This window comes from Dermacentor andersoni, chromosome 9 (assembly GCF_023375885.2).
Source record: "Dermacentor andersoni chromosome 9, qqDerAnde1_hic_scaffold, whole genome shotgun sequence".
NCBI classification, from domain to species: domain Eukaryota; kingdom Metazoa; phylum Arthropoda; class Arachnida; order Ixodida; family Ixodidae; genus Dermacentor; species Dermacentor andersoni.
Genome location: NC_092822.1, coordinates 19,648,611 through 19,673,585, shown reverse-complemented (window position 1 = coordinate 19,673,585; position 24,975 = coordinate 19,648,611). Strand labels below are relative to the sequence as shown.

The following is a 24,975-nucleotide window of genomic DNA, read 5'->3' as shown; positions in this document are numbered from 1 at the left end:
ATGTGAGGTCAGAGGAAAAGCAAACGCCAAGGTATTTGTAATCAGATACTCTTGATAGTTGGACAGAATCTTATCCATATTCGGCCAGGAAAGGATCATGCCTGTTCGTGGAAGATAATCTGCCACTTTATTGGATTTAAGCATTCTCCACTTCAAACACCATTGTTGGATTTGGTCTAAGCCGCTCTGCAAATGAAATGAATCTGAATAATTGTTTACATCGCGGTATACAACACAATCATCTGCATATAAACGTATTTTACAAGTGTCATCTTCCACGCTGTCGATTAATATACACCAGAAACAGCAGGGGCCCTAGAACTGACTCCTGAGGCACTCCCGAAGATACAGCAACATAATCATACTGGGACCACACGTTGCTTACGTCCCTGCAAATAACACTGAAGCCAGTTTAGGAGAGAACTAGACATGCTAAGTAAAGACAGATTATATAGTAGTAAGTCATGAGGTGCCAAATCAAACGCTTTTTGAAATCTAATAAAATACAATCCGTTTGTAACCCAAGGTCAAATGATGAAAAAATATCATGGCTGAATTCTATGAGCTGCGTTGTACACGGGTAACCTGATCTAAAACCATGCTGCGCATGAGCGAAGAACCGATTTTGTTCCAGATGTTTCATGATTGCGCTATAAATATCTGGTGATTCGGAATCCGGAACGCGCTAATAGCGCGACACGAGAGCGGGCAACGCGCACAGATACAGAGCTTTTCGACCTTCGTAAGCTATCGAACCAGCTCACTTGAGCACCTGCACAATGGCCGCTTGATCAAAATTATGATGATAATGACAAGGTGCATTTATTGAGGGATGGCTCGAAGGCCCATAACGTGGAAAAGGAAGGAGGAATTAAAGAAAGTAAAATGTTTTAGTGTGCGACCATCGGATACTTGGGCGCACTCTTTTAATATAGGAGCAGCCCGGGTAAGCTTCGCCTGTTAACGCATTTCTGCGCTTCTCCCATGATCTAACTGTCCTAAGCCTTCAGTGAAGATTTAGCAAATCACCCACATTTGCATTCCTTTAACTGCAATTCTGGGTATTTTGCTCCGTGCATTAAAAAAAAAACGCGCGCTGTTGGCGTTTTCGTGTGACTTGCTTCCCTGTTCTCTTAAGCGAATGTTCTTGCGTTGAGCGTCGGCGTCCCTCGACGTAACCGCGCCAACGCGCTCGTGAAGCCGGCACCGCCATCTTACTAAGGGAATCGATCAACTTTGGCATTTGGCGGGGAACAGGACGCCTTGTTTTTTTTCTCACTTTCAACGGCATTCACAAGGCCAGTTTGGCCGTACAGATACTTCTCGATGGGTCTGCATGTGTAGCAGGTTTTATGATGAAGTTTGAAAGTCTCGGCAATTTGTAGAGGAGATCATGATGTCATTGCTCAGCCTATGGCAATATCTTAGCCCGAAACAAGATTCTATTATTTTACATTGAGTCTAAAGGTTATATTAACAAATCAAGAGCAGTCGAAGTGCGACTGTTCTCCATGACGCAAATCTACTCCATGCAGTTCAGCACGCTTTCAAGGGTGAAGTATAGGGGGCAAACGCTGGCTTCACATCTGCTGGTAACACACACACCGCGAGGGCTGCCACTCCAGAATCTTTTTTTTTTTTTATAGTATCCTTGGATGCCGCTCATCATGGCGGCGTTCTGATGCTGCCCTTCCCTCTGCGAAGGCGCTGACGGCACTGGCCTCACTGTAAGTCGGTGCGGTGATCTCGGTCTCAAATTCTTTGCGTCAACAGATAGCGAAGTGAAAACACGTATCGAGCTGCGCTCAAATTTCGCATTAGGCACTATACGTCGTAATCATCGGACACTTCCTTCTTCTCCGTTTACTTTCCCATTTGCAAGCGTGATTCAAACTCTAAGATGGTCATTAGCACACGGCCTCCGAGATTACCTGTCAGTGTGCGCAATTTCAGAGGCTACAGTTGGCGTATACACTTTCCTACAGAAGTTGCTGGAGGGATGATGCCTCACAAACATGGGAAGGATGGTTAGCGCGGGGATTTGTTTAAGCATCGTCCTTTCTGGCTTCAGACGGCTTTGTGACTTTGCAATTTGACCGCTTTCAACAGAAAACTGCGTAGTAAATGCGACAATTCGCGACGAGTATGCGCGTGCGCAGATACTTGCTGCTATCCATGCACGCGCCACGGTATAGTCCAGCCGCTATGGCGTCGCGCTGGTGAGCTCGAGGTTGCGGGTTCGGTGCCTGCCGCGGCGGGTGCATTTCGATGGGGGCGAAATGCGCAAACGCTCCTGTTGCTTAAATTTAGGTGTACGTAAACAGAAACCGCTCCCCCCTCCCCCACCTCGGGCGGTCGAAATTAATTCGGCTTCCCCATACTTCGGGGGGCCTCGCAAATCAGACCATGGTTTCCCCGGCACACGAAACCCTGGAATTTTATTTTCTGGCATCGCGCGTTTAGGAGAATGTGTTTTCCAGGAAATTCAGAATGGCGATGCGTAATAACGCCAGAGTAGAAAGTGTAAAGCCACCAAGGCCTGAATGATACAAATTGATCCACCACTACGTCATTTCAAATCAGAGATAGAGGAACGTTTCTTATACGAAACTGTCCCGAGCGAGGCCCGGTATCACCCTAACGTGGGAAGGCTCCTTAGTCCAGGGACCCTCTGGCTTCGATTGCCCTCCTGGCCCTGGCGACGAGTTGTTGTTGGTCTTCCAGGTCCCCGAGGGGTAGCTCAAATAATTTTTTTTCACATCACAACGATGTTATAACTGGCCATATAGCACGCCATGGTATATATATATATATACCATGGTTTATACAACCAATCCATAATGTAGCTGAATTATCGCAACGCCAGAGTTCCCTGATGTAATTTTTGTACGAAACTGCTGGCACCTCGAGTTGGCATGCATTCGTTTGTGGCATTCATTACGCTTAGATTATTGTTTTGTTTATTTGTCTGTTCGTATTTTATTCTCTTTTTTTTTTTTCAGAAGTGGCACAAGGCACTGCGACCATTCCTCAATGTCGCGGGGAGTGGGGTTCGAAAATAGGAATGAGCCTCTGAGAGGGAAGGGGGGGAAGGGAGGGGGGCTGCTTTCAGGAAGCGAGGATGTCGGGCCTACGTGCATATGCTCGTCTGTTTACAGAGGTCACGTGGGAGGATTGCTCTGTCAGACTGAACTGAGGTTGCCAGAAAGGGGGTGGGAATGGTGGGGGGAGTTGCTTCTCTGAGGGTTGGGTGTTTTCGTCGGGGGCTCTTTAAAGAGCGAGGTCGTAGCACGACCCCCAGCCCGACCCCGGGTACGTGTGTGTAAGGAAACCGTTCACTATAACCTCGGTCCTATGTTTTTTGCTTCCTTTTTTTCTTTCTTTCTTTTCCAAACTCAAAGCTTCTTTCATTTTCTCTCGTCGGCTTCTCGTTTTTCGTTCTCCCGAACCCTGATCGGTTCAACACCCTCGCCCCGAATACAAGCAGTGCGTCCATGAATGACGGCGCGTCAACCGCGCGAAAGTTCTGCTGTACGGAAGAGCCGAACGAAAGATGGAAAGCGGGTGGCACGGGAGAGAAAAGAAAGAAATGAGATAGAGAAACACCGTAAAACGTGATCTTTGTGGTGCAAGGTTTTCAAGAGGCCGCGGGTCCTCTCCGATCTGTTTCTCTCTCTTTTTTTTTTAAGTCTGTACGGGTACTTTTTCTTTTTTTTTTTCGCTATTTCTGTGTTTTCGGCGTCTGAAATCTTCGGGCTTTCGGGAAGTTACACTCCGGGTCCCTCCCGTCTGCCACCCGCTCCGCAGCTGTTCCGTCTGCGTGACTGGCATGTTTTTTTGGCCTAACAGGTCCACTTCCGGGTGGCCAGCCACTCTGTCGATTTTTCGTTAATTTGTTTTTTTTTTTTTCTTTTTCCTCTCCTCTTTCGGAGCAGGAACCCACTGAAGGTGGGTGCGGTAGCCACGTCCACCACTTTGCCTCTCTGCCTTTCCTTTCTTTTTCTTTCTTTTTTCATTTTTTGTCCTTGTCGGACTGACATTTCCCAACTTTTGATTTCCTTACGTTTTTGTTTTTTCGTTATTTTCGTGTTTTAAGGGCCTTCATGCTGCTCTCGCTTCTCTCCTTTACTTATCGTCTAATGAGTTCCATCTGGAACTGCAGTGCCTGAAAAATGAATAACCTTTAAGCTTAAAATGCTGGCAGTCCTGCGAGTTTGTGCATGCATAATTAGGTGTCAGCTGACGATGACAGGCGGGAAACATGTGACACGCGGGCAAGCGAGGCGTATTCAGTGCCATGCTACATTTCTCTATCTCTTTCTCTCCTCAGTGTAATTACAAAAAAATTTTTGAGTCTTTATTTTGCGCTGTCTTCATCATAGCGTTCTCAGTAGTGATGTTTTATTCGGGGGCGTAGGAGCCGAGAGAATTCGCGAAAGGTCATTGCAAGGAATATAATTTATTCAACCCATCCACCACGCGCCAACGACACCACTCGTTGGTGTGGGCGGTTTGCTTATAACTAACTGTCTTGCTGCCTGAATTTTGACTTAAATGTATAACGCGTGGGATTGAACTGACGCGAGACGTCAACATAAACGACATAAAAGCCGAGAGAATTGGTAATGAACCATGGTTTGAGAAGTTAGGCGTATGATTAAACAGGGCCAGAAGACGTGTATATGTCTTCTACGCTTAACTTTTCAAACCGTGACGTCACCACAGCCACCATATTACATACCCCCGCTTATTCCCGAATTCATGCTGCCACCTTTCCATCAATCTTACCGTTGTGCCTATCATTGGAATATTTTAGTGCAGTGTTATTTCGTGCCGGCTATCATTGCCGCTGTCGCCTTCCCTCAGCTGCGCATGCGTGGAATCCGAGGTTACAACTCTGTGTTCCGGTCCCCCGTACCTTACTACTGGTAGAATACTAATAAGCGTTTTACGATAAATCAGTGTCACGATAATGGGGTCAACTCAGCTCGAATAGTGTGAATCACGCGGTGTGACAAGTACGTTGAAACTTGGTTGCTGCTCGCCACTTTCTACAATAAATTTGACAATGTAACCGCGGGCTCTACACTGACAACTGATTTATTACACTGCCTTAAAATACAATATATAAAAGCGACAAAATAGTGCGCATGCGCACACGTTCTTTCGTCTGTTCTGTGTATATGTCTTATTTTCACTACAGTGGCTTCAAGCATCTACCAAATTTCCAAAAAACAAGCGGTTTTGAGTTATCTTGCAAAGGAACGTTTCAAAATGTGGCCACCCTCTGCATGCCGCGAAAATTCGCGCCAGTGGAGTTCGTGAAAGCATTTCTTTTACCGCACCGAATAGGATGGGCAGCGCCGCCACAGCTTCGTGACGTCACGTCCTAAGCGGCCCGTTTATGGGAGTTGTGCACGTCCTTGACCGCACACGGTGTCGGGAGGGTTTTGAACCCTACAGCCGGCCACAATAAGTGCGCGAGTTTCGCATGGATACCGGACTCGTGTCATCAAGCCCTGCTTTGCGGGCTACCAGAACGGTGGGAAAAAAATTCCCCTTCGCAGCGCGGACCGCGTCCTTTCTCTCTCCGAGAAGCTATACCACCGGCACCCGTTTTCATAAAACGCTCATGGATCAAGCGCACGCACACACACACACACACGCGCGCGCGCACGCACGGGAAGGTCCGGAGGATCTCACCTTAATGGCGCATTGTTTGCCAGCGGGAAGAATTTCGAACAAAACTCGTGAAAGGCAGAGCGATGATGCCTGAGCAGTGCCCCGCGGAGGTTAGCGGAAGGGTGCGGGGCTGTCAGTGACAGGACCATTCAACGTCGAGGCACAAGAAAGTGTATCGTACATTTTGTTTTTGTTTCGTTTTTTGTTCTTTTTTCGCCACGCAAGAGTGCGGAGGAGATTGGTAAACTACTGAACACATACACATCCTTCGCCAACATCTGGAATGCGCGGTGCCGGTGGCAGAAAGGAATGCTTTTTTTTCTCGTCATCACGTGGCTCCGGCATCGTGCAAGCGGCACGGAGCCACAGCGAAAGCGCGGGTAGAGGGGGGCGTTGTGCACCAAAGCGGAGTGGAGTGCTGGGACGGGTGGGCGAGACCATTGCCTCCGCGTATACACTTCGCCGCTTGCGGTGACGTTATCTGTAGGAGAGACATGTGGTGCACATACGACGCGGCCCTTCGGTTGCAGTGCGCGTCGCGTCTAAAATGTGGATGTTGCGAACGTTGGGATTTTCTGCGTGAAATGGTAGAGGCGTCAAAACCGTCTGATCCATCGGATGAATGATCAGAATGATAGCTAGTAGTCTTGACTCTTCGAACCTGTTGGAAGCTTTTATTTGAAACCTCGTCGGATACATTCGCGTCCATGCTCCGTTGGCTTCTTCCTCGGTCTCTCGTCGTGGAGGACGTGGGTGGCATGCGGCGTACTTGATTTCTCAGCAACATAGTCCGAATAATTCCGTTCTACAGCCAACAAGCCAAAGTAGAAACTGCATTAAAAAAATAACAGTAACCCGCAACAACTTAAAAGCGAAACTTCATCACGTACCCCGCAGCAAAACTCGAAAGCATTACTCCGCGTTCAATTGGCGTTCAAGTGGACATTAATGCTTTCGCATTCACAACTCATAAGAAGGGTTAATACTCCGTTCTATACATAGCAGTTAACGCTGTGGAAGCTACGCAAGAAGTTCGGTCAAAAAAAAAAAAAATGCTTCGCTGCGCGCCAACAGCGTTCGCTGGCGCGACCATGCACGTGAGTCTCCTCGCGACGGGTTGCAAACAAAAACCCGAAAAGAGCAAAAAAAAAAAAAACTTTAACAACGCCTTAGCAGTCGCATACTACAGTGTGTTTGTTTCTAAAGATTAAAAATTGTTTCATTCAGTACTGATCCTATCTAAATATCAGTTACGCACAATTGCGGTAAAAAAACGGCGAACTATATCCGAGTGCGGACGAAGCTCTGCAAGAAGTCTCTCTAGCCTCCACAGCGTTGACTGCTATGTATGGAACGTAGTATAGGTGTCAAAGTTCTTTTTTTTGGGGGGGTGGGGGGGAGGGGGGCTACTGCTTAAGGAGAAAGTTTAATTTGGTGCCAATCTTGATTTGTCTATTCAAATACATGTGTAAAATAGAACCGCTCTCTTAAGCCAACCGCTGAAACGGTTGGAAAGAAAATGCTCTTAAATCGAAGTTCCACACGTTGTTTGAAGCAGAATTTAGACTGCAGGTCTCAATTTTCTAAATTAAACAATGGAAAAAACGCGAAGAAACAACATAAAAGGCGCTAGCGCGCAAACATCGCTCGCTATGATTTAGTCAGTATCATGTTTTTCTTACTCGTGCTCGAACTTTAAGAATGCAAGCCGTCAGTCTTATGAATGGTCATCTAAAAGAAAAACACTATTCCGTAGAGTGAAAAAAAAAAATGCTGGAAATGAATAGGAGCACTTACGAACACGTTCAACGACCGTGTTTCGCGACATTCCATTACCTCCCTTCTCCGCCGCGTGGCGGCGCCACCTGGAAGCTTCTCTAATTAGGCTTTCTTTTTGTCTGTGTTATCCCGGAACGTCCCTGCTCTAATGCGGGTCTAATGAATTCACCGGGAAAGGCACGGCCCACTGCTGATGCAGAGACCGCTGTCCCCTCTTTTATCCTCTTCGAACCACCGCCTTTGCAAGTACTTTATTGTTTTTATTTCTTTTTTTTCTCTTAGTTCGCTTCACTTTATACCTCCTTAACCCTCGGCGTCTTCAAACGCCTGCTCGTGCCCAACTTCGTTCGTTATGTTTATTTCTCTAACGAACCTCCTTCATCTTTCTTTTGAACCGCCATTCACCGAGACCCCTATCACGCTGCTGCTACAGCTCTTTTACTTAATTTCATGTATGGGGTACGCCTGTACTCCAGCTTACTTGTGTTCTTTCTTTTCTTTGCTTCGCACTGGAAGGATCGCACCGGTCATGTCCGTTTCTTTTTATCTGCCTAGCTCTCTACTCATACGCTTCATTATTGCCTAGTGGATAAGTGTTTGTCTTTATTACGCGTCTCCTCGCGTCAAACTTCTTTATGGCGCCATTTCGATAGGGCCAGCAAAACGCATCTCGTTAAAGAAGTGCTCTCAAGAAAACCAAGAAATGAGAAGAGGGAGGGGTCGATATGAGGGGAGTTAGGAGTTACTCTTAAGTCGCATCTTTTTGTTAGATGCGTATTTGTTGATTCTTTCGTTCAGGCGTGCGAGAGTTTCGTATACGAGAATGAACTTTGCCGGCACAGCCGTTGTGGCATGAGAGGAGACTCCGTCAAAGAACGAAAAAGAAAAGAACTAAATAAACTGGAAAATAAAGAGTAAATGAAAAGGGGCCTCTGCACCGCGGGCAGCCTGGTATAGTTAGGGAGGCAGAGAGAGAGAGAGAGAGAGGAGAGTGGAGGGGAACAGCGGGCGTGAGATCGTGAGGGATTCGTGAGCCACCCCGCGCAGGCGTAGCTAATCCTCATTCATGAAATCCTGGTTCATGCCACGAGGTGGCGCTCCACTCGCTTCTGCGCCCCTTGCGTATTCGCACGCAACCGCGCACGGGGCCACCACGTGCGTGCAGCCCTGCCGCGGGCGCGTGGACTGCGCTTCTCGGGAACTGCGGTAATTGCGTGCAGCGCAACCAAGGCCGCCGTGTTGAACAAGGCGCGCGCGCGCGGGGCTCTTAAACGCTTTGCGGAACGGTAGGGCTCTTGCGTTGTCGCACTCTTCTTAAAGATTTTGGCCCGTCATTCGTGATAGGCGAAACAGGATCGATCAAAAACGTGGTGTTGGTAAAGGTGCGCGCGCCACTGTCGAGAGCGTTCGCTTCTCCCACTACGCACGCGTGCACTTGCACATAAGTAAAACGAAACTATAGCCAAAAAGCGCGGTAATATGTTGCAGCACACTGATAAATGAGTGATTATGCTCTCCGAATCGCCGAGTTCAAACCCAAGTTAAGGACCTTTGATTGAGGGGAGAGTGGGAGAGAGAGCCGACCAACTTAATGAAAACTTTATAAAGAAAGATAATATACTTCATTTGGTGAGATGCCCTTTGTCCAGGGCCTTTATATATGGTGCAACAGCTTGTACATCGTTTTCCGCGAGCTTAGCAGATGTCTTCTGTCGGTGTCGGCTCGAGAATCGTGTGGCATATCTTTATCGACAAACGAGGCGAGGAGCTGCCGGGCCGGCCGCAACCTTGTCATCCTACTCCAGATAAATGTCTGTTAGGGATGAGGCGATGACGGTCTGTGTTAGGCTCACACTCACAACAGACGACCGCTTATGCCATGAGCACTCAAAGCTAATTGAGAAATCTCATTAAGTCCTGCAATTATCGCGAACCTCAGTGGCTCTTTCGTAGCATGCCACTCACACACAGCGGCTGTCTGTGAGCCGAAAGTATACGTTGCAATCTGGCGAGACTGTGGCGCCATAGCGGCTGCTTGCGTAACGAACCTGACAAAACCCCTCCGGAGCACAGCGTTCTAGCCACATGCGCAACGCTTGCATAAAACCCGTTTTCTGTAGGAAAGAGCTCAATTTACATCACGAGATCACAGAACTATGCGTGCGGTGGCGGAGCGTTACGAAAGCTGGACCAATCTCTGAAATACTATAGGAACAGGTTTCTATTGAAACATGCAGCGCCCGGCAATATCTTTATCTATACTGCCTCAAAGGCCACACCCCCGTATAGTGTCAACGAGGCGAGGAAGTCAATTAAATCGGGGAATACGAAGACACCTTGAGCGTCGCAATCACATATACGCTGCTCCGAAAGCGTGAAATGAAGCCACCCTGCTCTGCACAAGCTCTATAGGCTTGCGCAATTTGACAGCCTCGCGTGAATGTATAGCGAGGGTGACGTGCCCTCTGCTTTTCCGGCTACGCTCACGTGTTCATTCAAGATTTGAATAGTAGTGAATTTGCGTGGGTTGGACGGTATAGTTGTCTTCTGCGTTGGTCAACCAACTCGTTCTGCTACAATTAAGAACGATCACTTGTCGCTGGCTGCGTGTGGCATGAAAGCTTTGTCAGGACCCGCGTCCGCTTTGTTCATCTATTTATCTCCGATGAAACTTGTTTGTGCGCAATGTCGACTTTACGCCATAAGCCTCTTGACATTTCACGTCTGTATGTTTCAGTACACTACTTCGTATGTTGTAGGAACTTATTTTCTACAATTTCATATCTGCCTTGTAGCCGTGGTTCTTTTGCCATACCCCATTGTAGTAGCCATATTTTTATCCATTTCTTTTAGGTTCATACGTTTCTTTAACAGACTGCTCTATTATATAATAAACTTCTAAGCTTTACAAAGATGTAGCGAGTCCCGCTAGACTATAGATCCACCTACAGCTAACCATCTCCTCCTCCTCCTCCTCCTCCTCCTCCTCCTCCTCCTCCTCCTCCTGCTCCTCCTCCTTCCTATATGGAGCCGGCAGCTGCACCTCCAGCAATGCTGCACATAAGTAAGGGGGAGTAGCCACACAACTGCGAGAATAGTGAGCGCGTGGTTGAGTGGGGGCGAATCAGAATAAAAAGCCACGGGCCTGCGCGGCACACGAAACAACAGAACAACGCGTCAGGCTGGCACACGCGTGGGCACAGAGAACAAATGCCCCCCATGCTTTCGCGGCGTGGGAATCGAGCGTGAGTCTCGACAGTTTCGCATATTTCATTTCTCGTCCTTTACTATTTTTTATATCTTTTTATGTCTTCGTTACCGACGATTTGATGCGTTGCGAAGAATTCGCAAGTGAGGCGGCTTAATCAATGCCGTGCCGACCAATATCCGGTCAGGTGCGCGCAGCGAGCGGTTGGTAGGGGTAGGCGTGGGGAGGGGTAGGGGGGGTGGGGGGGACGGAGGCTTCCGACAACACAGCAAAGTCACGATCTCGCTACGCGTCGGTAAGCTATGCCTGCAGCGACCAATGCCCTTTCCAGGAGGGGTGCGCTGCTTTCTTTTTTCTTCTTTTTTTTCAATTACATTTTTATTTTCTCTCGTCGTTGTCCCGTCGCTGTCATTGTCACTGCCGTACAGACGTCGTACAGCCGTCATCAAGGCACCGTCATCGCCTTTGACGTCATGTTGTCGCTGCGTATACGCAGTTCTGGGAGTATGAGCACGACTGCAATAGGGGGCTTTGCACAAGGTTGGCGGATGGCGGACGTTCGATGTAGTCTGAGCAGCAAATCCTGTCACGGTAGATGAGTTGAGAGCCACAGGAATGACAGAAGCACCACGGAATTTGCTAACGTTGAGCATTTGGCTAGTTGGTGTAGCATAAACTTGCCGATAGAGCAATAATGTATAGAACACAAGAAGGAGGTACAACAAACACACAACAATCTATCTATCTATCTATCTATCTATCTATCTATCTATCTATCTATCTATCTATCTATCTATCTATCTATCTATCTATCTATCTATCTATCTATCCAGCTAGCTAGCTATCTCTGTGCGCGCGTGTGTGTGTGTGTGTGTGTGTGTGTGTGTGTGTGTGTGTGTGTGTGTGTGTGTGTGTGTGTGTGTGTGTGTGTGTGTGTGTGTGTGTGTGTGTGTGTGTGTGTGTGTGTGTGTGTGTGTGTGTGTGTGTGTGTGTGTGTGTGTGTGTGTGTGTGTGTGTGTGTGTGTGTGTGTGTGTGTGTGTGTGTGTGTGTGTGTGTGTGTGTGTGTGTGTGTGTGTGTGTGTGTGTGTGTGTGTGTGTGTGTGTGTGTGTGTGTGTGTGTGTGTGTGTGTGTGTGTGTGTGTGTGTGTGTGTGTGTGTGTGTGTGTGTGTGTGTGTGTGTGTGTGTGTGTGTGTGTGTGTGTGTGTGTGTGTGTGTGTGTGTGTGTGTGTGTGTGTGTGTGTGTGTGTGTGTGTGTGTGTGTGTGTGTGTGTGTGTGTGTGTGTGTGTGTGTGTGTGTGTGTGTGTGTGTGTGTGTGTGTGTGTGTGTGTGTGTGTGTGTGTGTGTGTGTGTGTGTGTGTGTGTGTGTGTGTGTGTGTGTGTGTGTGTGTGTGTGTGTGTGTGTGTGTGTGTGTGTGTGTGTGTGTGTGTGTGTGTGTGTGTGTGTGTGTGTGTGTGTGTGTGTGTGTGTGTGTGTGTGTGTGTGTGTGTGTGTGTGTGTGTGTGTGTGTGTGTGTGTGTGTGTGTGTGTGTGTGTGTGTGTGTGTGTGTGTGTGTGTGTGTGTGTGTGTGTGTGTGTGTGTGTGTGTGTGTGTGTGTGTGTGTGTGTGTGTGTGTGTGTGTGTGTGTGTGTGTGTGTGTGTGTGTGTGTGTGTGTGTGTGTGTGTGTGTGTGTGTGTGTGTGTGTGTGTGTGTGTGTGTGTGTGTGTGTGTGTGTGTGTGTGTGTGTGTGTGTGTGTGTGTGTGTGTGTGTGTGTGTGTGTGTGTGTGCGCGCGCGCGCGCGCGCGCGCGCGCGCATTGTTTGCGTTATTTATACTGCGGGAGCTGTGGCTATCTTGTAAATTACACAGGAAGTTAGGCCCCTGGGTATGTGTAACTGGACATGTGCCAGAATAGACAAGTAGAACAAGAACTGAAGAAGTCGGCAGCAAGAAATTGAAGTGTGCTGCAGAAGAAGTCACAGAAGTAGCCGACCGTGGAGAAAGATGTCAAGTGAAGAAAATAGAATGAGAACCATGTTTAGAGGCAATAACAACAAGAAGCAGAGTGTTCACTGTGCGAAGGAGTTTTGAGCTACATCAAAGTGACGAAGGAAAAGTGAAGTGGATACAGTTGAGGAAATAATAAAGAAAAGAAAGAAAGCTTCTCATATCACTGACGCCACCTATACGTGGGGTTGTCGACTTTTATTTGTACATTTCAAACGAAAGTAAATTAATGTACCCTGTGCCTGATTTCCGGGGCTTCGCTGTCTGTTGGCTCCACGTGGTTGTAGGCTGTAGCCAACAAACCATCAAGGCCCTCGATTTCCCTTATTCTTCTCGATGTCAGATGAATATTTTTTTAACACTTGGATACAGACATCCCCGAAAGACACGGTTCACACGCAAAGCACTTGGACGAAGTAGCAAATGATCGCGACGCCAGTCAGGCTTCATGTAAGGTAGTATTTGCATGGAACTATTCGTTCACCCATTTCGCCAATGGCGATTTCATGCTAAAGAAGGCCGTTCTTGTTTCTCTTTTCATGGGGAAGGCAGCAGCGAAGGACACGACTGGCCGATGTCCTACTATTAGGACGCGCTTTGGCAGAGCATGTTCGAGTTAATCCAGGTGCCCTGTAAACCGATTTATCACGTTTGTAACCAGGGTGTCGAACTGAAAGAAATACAATTTTTTGGTTCGGGTCCAGATTCAACGCACTCTGATTTCATGCCGGTTCATTTCGGTTCGGAGAAATAAAGATTTATAATGGTTCGCGAACCGGTTCGCAAGGCTGTACGTGTTCGCGTAAACGGGTTAGGCGCAGTCGATTTTATTCAAGTCCATGGCGATATGCTACGTAGTACTGTCGACTTGTCCATATGGCGCATGCGCAAGTTTCATCAAGCGGAGGCAGAAATTTACAAATGAATTGCACAGATAAGGGGGAATTTTCATGTACATAATTAAATAGAGAGGTAATTATTGAGACTCCCTGCGTCAGCCCAAGATCTGCGTATCTTTCGCACTCTTTATTTTGACAGCAACAGAGGCAGTTAATTCTCGTTTTGCTTCAGAGCTTTACTTCAGGACTGGTGATGAGCGAACTGTGGCACGTGTTACACGGTGTCGAAGACAGCGCGTGTTCCCAATGTATTGCATAAATTACAGCTCCAAGCTTCTAGTCTGCAGCAAGGAAAGAAGCCAGCATTGGCATTTTTTTCTCAGCTTGCTGCATTTTTTTTAAAACTTTCTTTAGAAGCAGGTGAAGGCTGTTACGTTTCGCCTACAACGCGCGGTAATGCCGGCGCGGATGCAACGGACGCCGGGGCTTTGTTCAAAGCGGCGGACATTTTGGCCCGTCCGACGACGCCGCAACGCCTGCCCGCCAAGCGTGTCCAGGCGTGTTTCAGTGCCACGTGTCTTCGTGTGTGCGTGTGTGTGTGTGTGCCCTCGCTTGTCAAAGCGCGGCAGCCGGGGAGCGGAGTTCCCCGAATGAGGGGCCTGGAGGTCTCTCGGCTCAACCGCTCGCGCCGTCGTGGGCCCCTGCTGCGCCGTCCCGTGACCTTCGTCCCGTGACCTTCCCTCCTTCCCTTTTGGACCGCGACGCCGAGAGTATAAGAGCAGCTGCCCCCGGACGCCAGGGGAGAGGCTCCGATTTGTACTATTGAGTTACGTGCTCTCCCGTCTCTTCACTCCGGTCGACCTGACCGGCCGCTCTTTTGCTATGTTAGAATAAACAAGTTGTTCTGTTACCAGTCTTCTCATGCTTTGCCGGGACCTTCGGATGCTTCCAGTGCCCCAGGCCGCCAGGCCAACGCTACCCTTGGGGCTTGCGACCCATTGGCAATAACGGGCGTCAGCACCGAGACCCCAACAAATCGGGCCAGCGGTGCGATTCCAACATCTGGTTGCCAGCGGTGAGATCGCGACAACGGAGGCCAGCAGCGAAGAGATGCGGTTGACTGTATGCTGAGCAGCACAACGACCATCCGGGAGCAGCGCAACGAGCCCTGTGTGATGACTGGTTGCCTGCAGCGGAACGACTGCGCTGAAGTCTTGGCTGCGAGGTTTGGTGAGTGCGGGACTTTCTTCTTCTGAGTTTTGCCAGGCTTTTGTTAGTGTTAGAAACAGAGCTGGTAATTGTGGTTGCCGTTGCTACCGGGTTAGTTTGCGGCAAGACAATAGTGGACAGTAGAGAAAGCAGCATTCAGAGCAGCCATGGATTTGAAGTCGTTGCGCAAACCGAAATTGCTAGAGCTTGCGAGAGAGTTGGGTCTGGATGTCTCAGACAAACTCAGAAAACCAGAACTGCTAAGGGCTATTCTTGAGTTAGAAGCTGAGGATGACGAGCTGTCGGAATGCCTTGAGACCATTGAGGAGAGGGAGACGGCAAAAAGACAGGAGCAGGAACGTAAAGAACAGATAGAACGAGAGCAACAAGAGAAAGAAAGAGAGCGCGACCGTCAACACGCTTTGGAAATGAAGCGTCTCGAGTTAGAGATGGAACGCGCTCGTAATGGAAGTCAGGCACACGGTGCAGGAGAACGAGTATTGTTCAAAATGACTGACCTGATGCGGCCGTTTAAGCTTGGAGAGGACATTGGTTTGTTCCTGGTTAACTTTGAGCGAACGTGCGAGAAGCAGGGGTTCTCTCGGGAAACGTGGCCACAGCGCTTGCTCACTTTGCTACCCGGCGAGGCGGCCGACGTAGTCGCTCGCTTGGAGAGAGAGGAGGCAGAGGATTTCGACAAAGTGAAATCGAGTCTGCTAAAAAAGTACCGGCTGTCAGCGGAGGCGTTCCGTCGGAAGTTTCGGGAAAATGAGAAAGGCAGAAGTGAGTCATATACAGAGTTTGCCTACAGGCTTATGTCAAACATGCAGGAGTGGCTCAAAGAAGAGAAAGCGTTTGGTGACCACGAGAAAGTTCTGCAGTGTTTCGGGCTAGAACAGTTTTATAGTCGGTTACCTGAGAACGTGCGGTACTGGGTCTTGGATAGGCCAGACGTTAGTACGGTGGCTAGAGCCGCTGAGTTAGCCGAGGAGTTTGTGACGCGTCGGGCTCGTGGAGCTAAGGACGGTCAAAAGGGTGAATTTGGCTCCAAGTTTGAGAGGCCAAAGTTCACGCCCATGAGAGCAAAGGGGGACACACGTAGTGCGGATGCGAGTGAAAGCAGTCCGACCGAACGTAAGGAGACGGCGGCAACCGAAGCCGAACGCAGAAAGCGGTTCGAGATGAGGCAAGCGCGCGTTTGTTATACGTGCCAGAAGCCGGGTCACTTTTCGGCGCAGTGTCCAGAAACAAAAACACAAGTCGTGTTTTTGTCTATATGCAGCACTGACGAGAACATGAAGCTTCTCGAGCCTTACATGCGAGACCTCCTCGTGAACGGGAAAGAGTGCCGAGTGCTTCGCGATTCCGCAGCTACAATGGATGTAGTTCACCCCTCTTACGTAGAACCCGATATGTTCACGGGCGAGTGCGCATGGATCAAGCAAGCAGTGGAAGCTCATAGCGTGTGTCTGCCGGTAGCAAAAGTGCTTATTGAAGGACCTTTCGGAGCACTTGAGACGGAGGCCGCAGTGTCATCTATGCTGCCCCCCCAGTACCCGTACCTATTTTCGAACAGGTCCGATCACCTCCTGCGCGAGAAGGGGCTTTTGTTTGGTGAGGCTAGCGTTCAGGCCTTAACCAGATCGAAGGTTCGGGAGCTCGCTGCAAAGGCGGTAGTTGCGGGGCCGACGTTGTTGAACGATGAGAAAGGGTCAGAGGCGCAGCAAGCTGGTATTCAGAGCACGCCCGAACGGGATAAAATTGAGCCTGTAGCGTTAAAGGCACCAGATACTGGAGAGGAAATTCCAGATGCGGGAAAGTTAGAAGAGCTTCCGGTCGAGCTTCCGGGACTAGGCTCAGTGACGAACAGGAAAGACACCGATCAAGTCATTAGTGACTTAATAAGTAAAGCATCGCTGTCGCCTGAGCAGAAAACCGAACTACACCAGCTCTTACAAGAGTTTCAAGGTCTGTTCTCTGAGAGGCCTGGTAGGACTTCTGTCCTTACTCATGACACAGAACTTACCTCCCCAGAGCCAGTACGATCCAAGGCGTACCGGGTGTCACCCCGCCAGAGCGATATTATGGAGGCTGAGGTAAAGAAAATGCTACAGCTCGGTGTTATTGAAGCGGGTGAGAGTGATTATACCTCCCCTTTGATTTTAGTTGAGGTACCGGGCAAGGAACCTCGTCCTTGCGTCGACTACCGCAGGCTTAATTCCATCACTAAGGATCAAATTTATCCGATCCCTAACATCGAGGAGCGCCTTGAGAGAGTGAGTAGCGCTCAGTTTATTTCCACCCTAGATCTTGTCAGGGGTTATTGGCAGGTTCCACTTACAGAAGAGGCTAGTAGGTATGCGGCGTTCATTTCACCACTGGGGACATTCCGTCCTAAAGTTTTGAGTTTTGGTTTGAAGAACGCGCCATACTGCTTTTCGAGCCTCATGGATAAAGTGTTGCGGGGACAGCAAGAATTCGCTTTACCGTATCTAGACGACGTAGCGATATTCTCCGCATCCTGGCCGGAACATATGGCGCACTTGCGGGCAGTGCTAACCCGCCTGCGCGATGCGGGCTTGACAGTCAAGGCTCCCAAGTGCCAGTTAGCACAGGCCGAGGTTGTCTACCTCGGACACGTGATTGGTCGGGGTCGTCGCCGCCCCTCTGAAATAAAGGTGGCCGCTGTGCGAGACTTCCCGCGACCGCGCACGAAGACCGATATTCGGTCGTTCTTAGGTGTCGCCGGCTACTATCAGAGGTACATCCCCAGGTACTCTGATATCGCGGCTCCCTTGACGGATGCTCTAAGAAAGACAGAGCCGCAAACAGTCGTCTGGGACGAGACAAAGGAAAGAGCTTTTAGCGCCCTAAAGAGCGCCCTAACAAGCCAGCCTGTGCTACGATCGCCCGACTACTCAAAAGGGTTCGTTGTTCAGTGTGATGCTAGTGAGCGAGGCATGGGCGTTGTACTGTGCCAACGGGAAAATGGAGAAGTAGAACACCCCGTCCTGTATGCTAGTCGTAAGCTGACGAGTCGTGAGCAGGCGTATAGCGCCACCGAGAAAGAGTGTGCGTGTATCGTGTGGGCCGTTCAGAAATTGTCATGTTACCTAGCCGGCTCGAGGTTTATCATTGAAACGGATCACTGCCCTCTCCAATGGCTGCAGACCATCTCTCCCAAAAATGGCCGCCTCCTGCGCTGGAGCCTCGCTTTGCAACAATATTCCTTTGAGGTGCGTTACAAAAAGGGGAGTCTCAACGGTAACGCCGATGGCTTAAGTCGAAGCCCCTAACGTGGGAATCAGCCTCAAAATTGCTTGTTACTGATGTTTTTCTTCCTGAGGCAGGATTTTTTTTAACCTATTGCTTTTGTGTAGTGTTTCAAAGTGATGATGTGCTTTTTAGTGCAATTTTTCCGATTTGTGGACGCGTTCTGAGTGCTGCTAAACTACTGTAAGGAACTAGGCAGCAGTATAAAAGGGGAAAGAGCCTGGCAGGGCTTAGTGAGGGTTGTGCCGTGCTTGCTGACTGAGCGGTTGACTTTCAGGCGTGATTCTAACGCTTGCCGGAAACGAGAACAAAAATGTCAACTCTCCCGAAGTCACTTTGCAGTGTCCTGTGTGCACCTGAACGTGAAAACGAGGCCTTCTCTGTGCGCTGCGCTCAAGAAACGCCCAGGGACGCCCAACTTCGGTTATGAGCATCATCGAGCGACATCCCTCCGGACAGCGGATGCAGTCCCCTGACCATCGGGATCTCCTTCCCCCGGCGGGGCGGTCTGTTACGTTTCGCCTACAACGCGCGGTAATGCCGGCGCGGATGCAACGGACGCCGGGGCTTTGTTCAAAGCGGCGGACATTTTGGCCCGTCCGACGACGCCGCAACGCCTGCCCGCCAAGCGTGTCCAGGCGTGTTTCAGTGCCACGTGTCTTCGTGTGTGCGTGTGTGTGTGTGTGCCCTCGCTTGTCAAAGCGCGGCAGCCGGGGAGCGGAGTTCCCCGAATGAGGGGCCTGGAGGTCTCTCGGCTCAACCGCTCGCGCCGTCGTGGGCCCCTGCTGCGCCGTCCCGTGACCTTCGTCCCGTGACCTTCCCTCCTTCCCTTTTGGACCGCGACGCCGAGAGTATAAGAGCAGCTGCCCCCGGACGCCAGGGGAGAGGCTCCGATTTGTACTATTGAGTTACGTGCTCTCCCGTCTCTTCACTCCGGTCGACCTGACCGGCCGCTCTTTTGCTATGTTAGAATAAACAAGTTGTTCTGTTACCAGTCTTCTCATGCTTTGCCGGGACCTTCGGATGCTTCCAGTGCCCCAGGCCGCCAGGCCAACGCTACCCTTGGGGCTTGCGACCCATTGGCAATAACGGGCGTCAGCACCGAGACCCCAACAAATCGGGCCAGCGGTGCGATTCCAACAAGGCACTGATGCTTCTGAACGATGGACGCGGGCAGCTTGTGTTGATCCATGCGTCGATCTTTCTTGCGCATCTGCACGTGACCCGTATAGTCTTGAGAAGGTTAAGGGCTGACAAAGAAGCCAAAAGCACCTAAACTGTGACCCACGAATAATTTCTACAGCTCTAAGAGCGTTGTACTCTGCTTGGCTAAGCACCAAAGGTGCGTTGAACCATGGCACGTAGCAAAAGCAGATTGCGCGTGCCATCTACAGCCGCGGCTGTGCGCGTAGCTTTGCCGTCGGTGTTGGCGACTACCGCTGCGAATCGTCGGCCATCCGGGTAGCCAGCTGCGTCTATGAATCTTGCCTCTCTGTCGTTGTGATATTTCCGTAGCAGTGTTATGGCTCTGGCCTTTCTGCGTCCGTGGTTGTAAGATGGATGCATGTTCCTTGGTATCGAGGTTACTTAGATCTTGTCTCGTATCTCTCTTGGCATATCGACTTTGTCGCCGTGTTGATAGCAGCACGTAATGTTTAGCGTTTGTAAAATGTGTCTTCCTGTGCTGGTGGTGGTGAGCCTTTCGAGGTGCGAGATCACCTGTGCTTCAGCTACCTTATCTAGGGTATTGTGTAATCTAAACTGTAGTAGTTTCTCGTTGCTGGTGGCCTTGGGCAGTCCGAGTGCAATCTTTTATACCCTACGGATGATTACATTGGTCTTATCCCTCTCGCATCTGTACCAGCTGTGCATAGCTGTCAATGACGAAGAAATGGATCAGCCGAATAAAGCTGTCTTCCCTCATGCCACTCCTCTTGTGAGTGACTCGTTTAAGGAGTCTGACAGCGCTTGTAGTCTCATGCATAAGTCTTGTAACGGTCTGTACGTAAATCCCATTTTTTTTTTTTTTTTGTATCAGCATGCCGAGGACTCGAATGTGATCGACAATGGGGATAACGCTTCCGTTACTCGTGCTGAGCTTGATTTCTTCATACTCTCTCTCTCTCTCTCTCTCTCTCTCTCTCTCTGGCGTAGCCCTTGGGTAGTCTCCCCTTGAGCGTGGGTCGATGCAGTAATAATTCTGATCAAATATCCCAAAAAGTAACTTGGTGTCGATTCTACCGCATACATCAAGTACCTAAACCTGAGTCGACGCGTACCGTGTTGAATTGATTTTTGGAATATACAAACGCACACGGGATATGCACACAGCGTAATCTAAGCGGCTAGTCAGTATCGGAGTCTGACGACACAGTCGCTTTCTACCGACCCCAGAAAGTCATCTTCAGGCTCTTGATCAGATGGCAGTCATCTTCATCAGTCATCTTCATCAAATGGCATTTCTAATGCTTCGGAAATGTCACACGTACAGCAAACTGGAAAATCGCGACAAAAACCTAAGGCAACAACAACAAAAACAACGTCCGTTCGATGACAGTGTGGCTAGCTACCTTGCATTGAGCTTTTATTTTTGTAAGAGTCGGTTTCACTCTTGATTTCGAGTAGTATTAGTTACTGTTGTAACGCGCATGCAAATTTGAATGCACTTTTTATCGATAGAAGGTGCGGGTTAGAACCGTGCAAATACGGTACTATATAATATATTATGTACTATAGCGCAACGTACCTTCTGCTTTCTTTCTTTTTTTCTTTTTTGTGCGAAACTGACTCCACCGCCAGGGCGCACGTTCACGCACACCGGCCCGAGCCGCTAATCTCAGCTCCCAGATGGCGGCGCGGTCGTTCTGTCTCACGACGGCGCCCGGTGCGGGGTCCTGTCGCGCATTAGCGGCGCCGGAGCGTTGAGCCGGGGCGTAGCCGCCGGAATGGATTGGGAGAGGAGGGCACTATTCCACGGCTCGGCGGCGAGACACAAAGCGAGCGACTGTAGAGCCGGCCACGCGCAGAAAGAGGGGGTGAACCCAGTACCCCGCTGTTATGTTTTCTTTTCTTCGGTAAAATGACGGAGTTTGTCGCATGGCAAAGCCGACATTATTGTGACGCTCAGTGACTTCGTCTGACTTCTTTTCCTCCGACAAGCCTCCCACTTTCAGTACAGTAGCCGTGGTACCCATCCCGCTTCAGCAACTGTCACGCGCGTTGGACAATGTCCTAGCGCATACTTTAGGTTCTTACTTTAGCATTGGGCTTAGTTGCTTCATTGCTGTGCTCAGAGCAGTCGTTTCATTCTTCATTTCAGCTTAGCTGTTATGTTGCTGTCTTTAGTTCTCCATTATATTATCCTCGGACGAAGCCTCTATTCTCGAAAGCTTCCATCAGTTGGTATATTTCAGAACTTCCCCAACGAGGGCACATATATTGAGAAATAGAAAGAGAGGAAGAAATGTGAGGAAACAATATTTTCTCCAGTTTGCTATCCTACATGAGGGAGAGTGATGGGGGAGGGAAAGAAAGAGAGGCAAAAGACAGGAATTAATCACTTGCGCTGAAGACAAGGAGCAGCGTGTCTACAGTCGAGCATTTAGGTATTTGTTACGTGCTGCACCTGATGCAGGGGGAATTCGAATTAACTTGAATTCAATCGAAGCTTATTTTCCTCAAGGTTTTCCATACTGAAACCCGAGTCTCAGTTGTGGTAGATCAGACCCTTTTTTCTGAACGGGCATGGGTTTTATGGTACGTGAATTCGCATTCGCTCAACCCTGACCTGGAAGAGCACAAGGTGCCCTTATCATGATTTATTTGACTATCATGCTCATTGTCTCAAGACAAGGAGAATGATACTAAAACTCTTTGTCGATGCAGTTAGGCGTCTTCTTATTTCTTTCCTCTCTCTCTCTCCGCACTTTGGAAGAGTCATGCAATGACTCGCAATGAAACGAAAGTGAACGTTAAGCGATGATTCATTCGCACGCATTTACACTCAGACGCCTCTCAATGTGCAATCACAAACACTTTCAATCGCGTCCCATCGTTTCGCTTCGGCTCATTTCGCTATAACGAGGTTTCGCTGTACCGGGAAAAGGGGAACCTATGCGCACGCACGTCTCAAGGCGTGCCTCGAGCGCGCGTCTTCAGCAGCCTGCCGTCCCCCCGGTGCCGCGTAAAGCTGCGCCATTAGGCACGCATAACAAAACAACAGGCACCCCCTCACCGTCATCAGCATGGATCGCGCTGCCATTTTAAGTCTTCACGCCAGCCAAACCCCGGAATTATCGCCATTGGCATGCCCGCGGTGTGCGAACGCCCATCGCTTCGCCACTTCTCTGCTTGCAGAAGCAGATAAGCTTGAAGATGATGATCGCCCTCCCGTGGTCGAAGCCGCGTGCAGCACGGACATCCTCCTCCGGTCCGGTCAATCGGGGTGGTGGGGAGGGGGGAGGGGGGGGGACTCGCACAGTCCTGTGTACACGACGCAGTTGCTCGCTAATTGAACGCAGATCACGGTTCGTGTGTTAGGCAAGGAGGTGGTCTTTTCTGTGTAATATACCATCCAGTGCGCGTAAGCGCAGCCCCCAAGCTGCGGAATGTAGACCGCATTCGACTTGAAAGCTCCTGGAGTAGGGGCGACGAGCTGGGAGCGTCCGTACAGCTCCACCCATGCCCTAATGGTCGTTACCGTGAGCAACCTCCCCTCTCCCCCTGATTCCATTACAATCGATTCTTGGGAACGCTTTTCTGTGGGAGCTCCGTTTTGGTCCCGTCGTGGTGAACGAATGCGCGAGATCTCCTCAGTATCTTAATTCATCGTACGGCGGGCCGCGGTCCCCACGAGCTGTAACGGAAAGGTTGACAGTGAACAACCGTTACTTATGCACAAGCCAAGTCACATGCACAAGCCTGGTGAAGACTGGTGAAGATAATTTGGCCACTCGCACGCATCACAGTTATGCTTATCATTATGGTGTAAGAAGCCTTGTGTATGCAAAAATTATCGTTTACCTAACCATGGGGCTTATATTGGAATGCTACGAACGGAAGCAATTTCATTATCCTTAAAACGCTAACTCCACAGAGGCGTCACGTTGGCCTTTCCGCGGGTATCATTCACTGGACCACGGCTCTTCCGGAGCAGTCGGTTAACCATCTGAGCCGACCAGGAGAAACCCAATATTGGTCGCTGGCAATTTTAGTGACAGATGTCAAGGTTGGTTTCGCCAGTTATCTGCGACTGGCGAAGATAATTTCGCCACTCGCACGTATCATAGTTATGCTTATCATTATGGTGTCCTGCATGAGCAACTTCCAAGAACGTCCTGTTTGATCCATCGCAGGATTTCAAAAAAAATTGAATTATGCGGATTTACGTGCCAGAATCACAATCTGATTATGAGGCACGCCGTAGTGGGGGATTCCGAAAGAATTAGGACCACCTGAAGTTCTTTAACGTGCACCTAAATCTAAGTACACGGGTGCTTTCGCATTTCGCTCCCATCTAAATGCGGCCACCGTGGCCGGGATTCGATCCCGCGACCTCGTGCCTAGCAGCCCAACACCATAGCCACTAAGCAACCACGGCGGTTTCGCAGGATTTCATCCTGGGCTCGTGACGTGTCCGCGACGTGCGAAGTGTCGCGCGTCATCTACGTTGTTGTGCATGCCATCGCCATTGCTTCCATCACCGTGCTCTTCTCGGCGCGACCTCATCGACGTTGTCATGCCATCGTAATTGTCCTCCTCAGCCTCTTGACGTCCTTGGCATTGTCGCGATGCTGTTATCATCGCAGTGCAGTCGTAACAGTTGCCATCCTCGTAACCTCCTCGGCGTTGTCGTGCGGTCGATGCCACTGTCATCGTGCCGTCGTCGTTGTGGCATCATCTGTGCAAGTTGTCGGACCACCGGTGGCGTTTTCATCGTACCGTAGCCATTTTCATTATCGTGCGGCCGTCGTCACTGTGAACGTTTTTTGGATCGGCAACAGATGGTCTGTGGGGCACACAAATGTTTTGCTCTGAGTGGTCGGCAAAAATTGCATCCTTACGTAAAATTCTCGATGCAGTGAAGTTGCTTGCATCCTTTTCCTTTTTTTTCTTTTTATCGCACCCAGGCCGACAATAATTAGGAACACTTTACGCTCGGAAGTAGCCCAGGGCCTTCGACAAATAACTGCTGATCAGCGTGAGGCTCGGTAATTTCTCCCTTGTAGCCGGCCTGTTCGTGGCGTCCCCGGAACTCCGCCAAGGTTTAACGACAGCTCTTATACTTACTGCCCTCCGGCCTCTATAATTCTATTACAATCGATCGCTTCGTACGCTTCTGGCGAGACTCGTTTCTCGTTCGCGCGAACTGCACGCGTTGCAACGATCGATTCGTTCGGGTCGGACTACGAGCAGCACGAAGATTCGCGCTTCGAAGTACTCCATTCTTCCTGTAGTTTATCACTTTTGCTACTCACTGTCATACCCCTTGTTTCAATTTTTGTTTTTTTCATGGCACGTGGGAGAGAGTAAACCGTTGACGCATACCGCGGGTAACAGGATATGGCTGCACTATAACGTCCATCAAGAAACGATGTACTTGGGATACTTGTTCAGGCCTTCCCGAGAAACTCAACAAAATTTAACAAAGAAGTGAACACTGGCAGTGCACTATAATATGTAGCTATGCCAAAGGTGACCGAATGCCTTTTCTTGATGAGTGAAACTAAGAGGCTATTGTAACTATTGCGCAAAGGGGACGCAATGCTCTCACGAATAAGGAGAAGAATTTACTTCGACACGGGTGCCTTCGCTTAAAAAGGAAAAAAAATGTCTCGTGACTGTAAGAGCAAACAAACATCCACGTGTTGTCGTTTCATATGGTCGACGAAACATCACAAGGCGATAAAGGAACAAATGATTACCTGGGTATGGACGCCCTAAGATGGAAACTTCTTTTTCGGTCATCGTATCAGATGGCTGGCTCACGCATTGGTG

At 49.5% G+C, this 24,975-nt stretch overlaps 1 long non-coding RNA gene across 1 annotated transcript in view; it reads right to left on the bottom strand.

The window, feature by feature from the left end:
• Positions 1-5,716: 5,716 nt before the first annotated feature.
• The window catches only part of LOC129383780 (uncharacterized), a 48,787-nt gene continuing 29,528 nt past the window's right edge, over positions 5,717-24,975 (bottom strand). Inside the window, exon 3 of the long non-coding RNA XR_008611651.2 lies at positions 5,717-6,513. This is a non-coding gene — a long non-coding RNA (uncharacterized lncRNA). The remainder of the gene's footprint in view (positions 6,514-24,975) is intronic.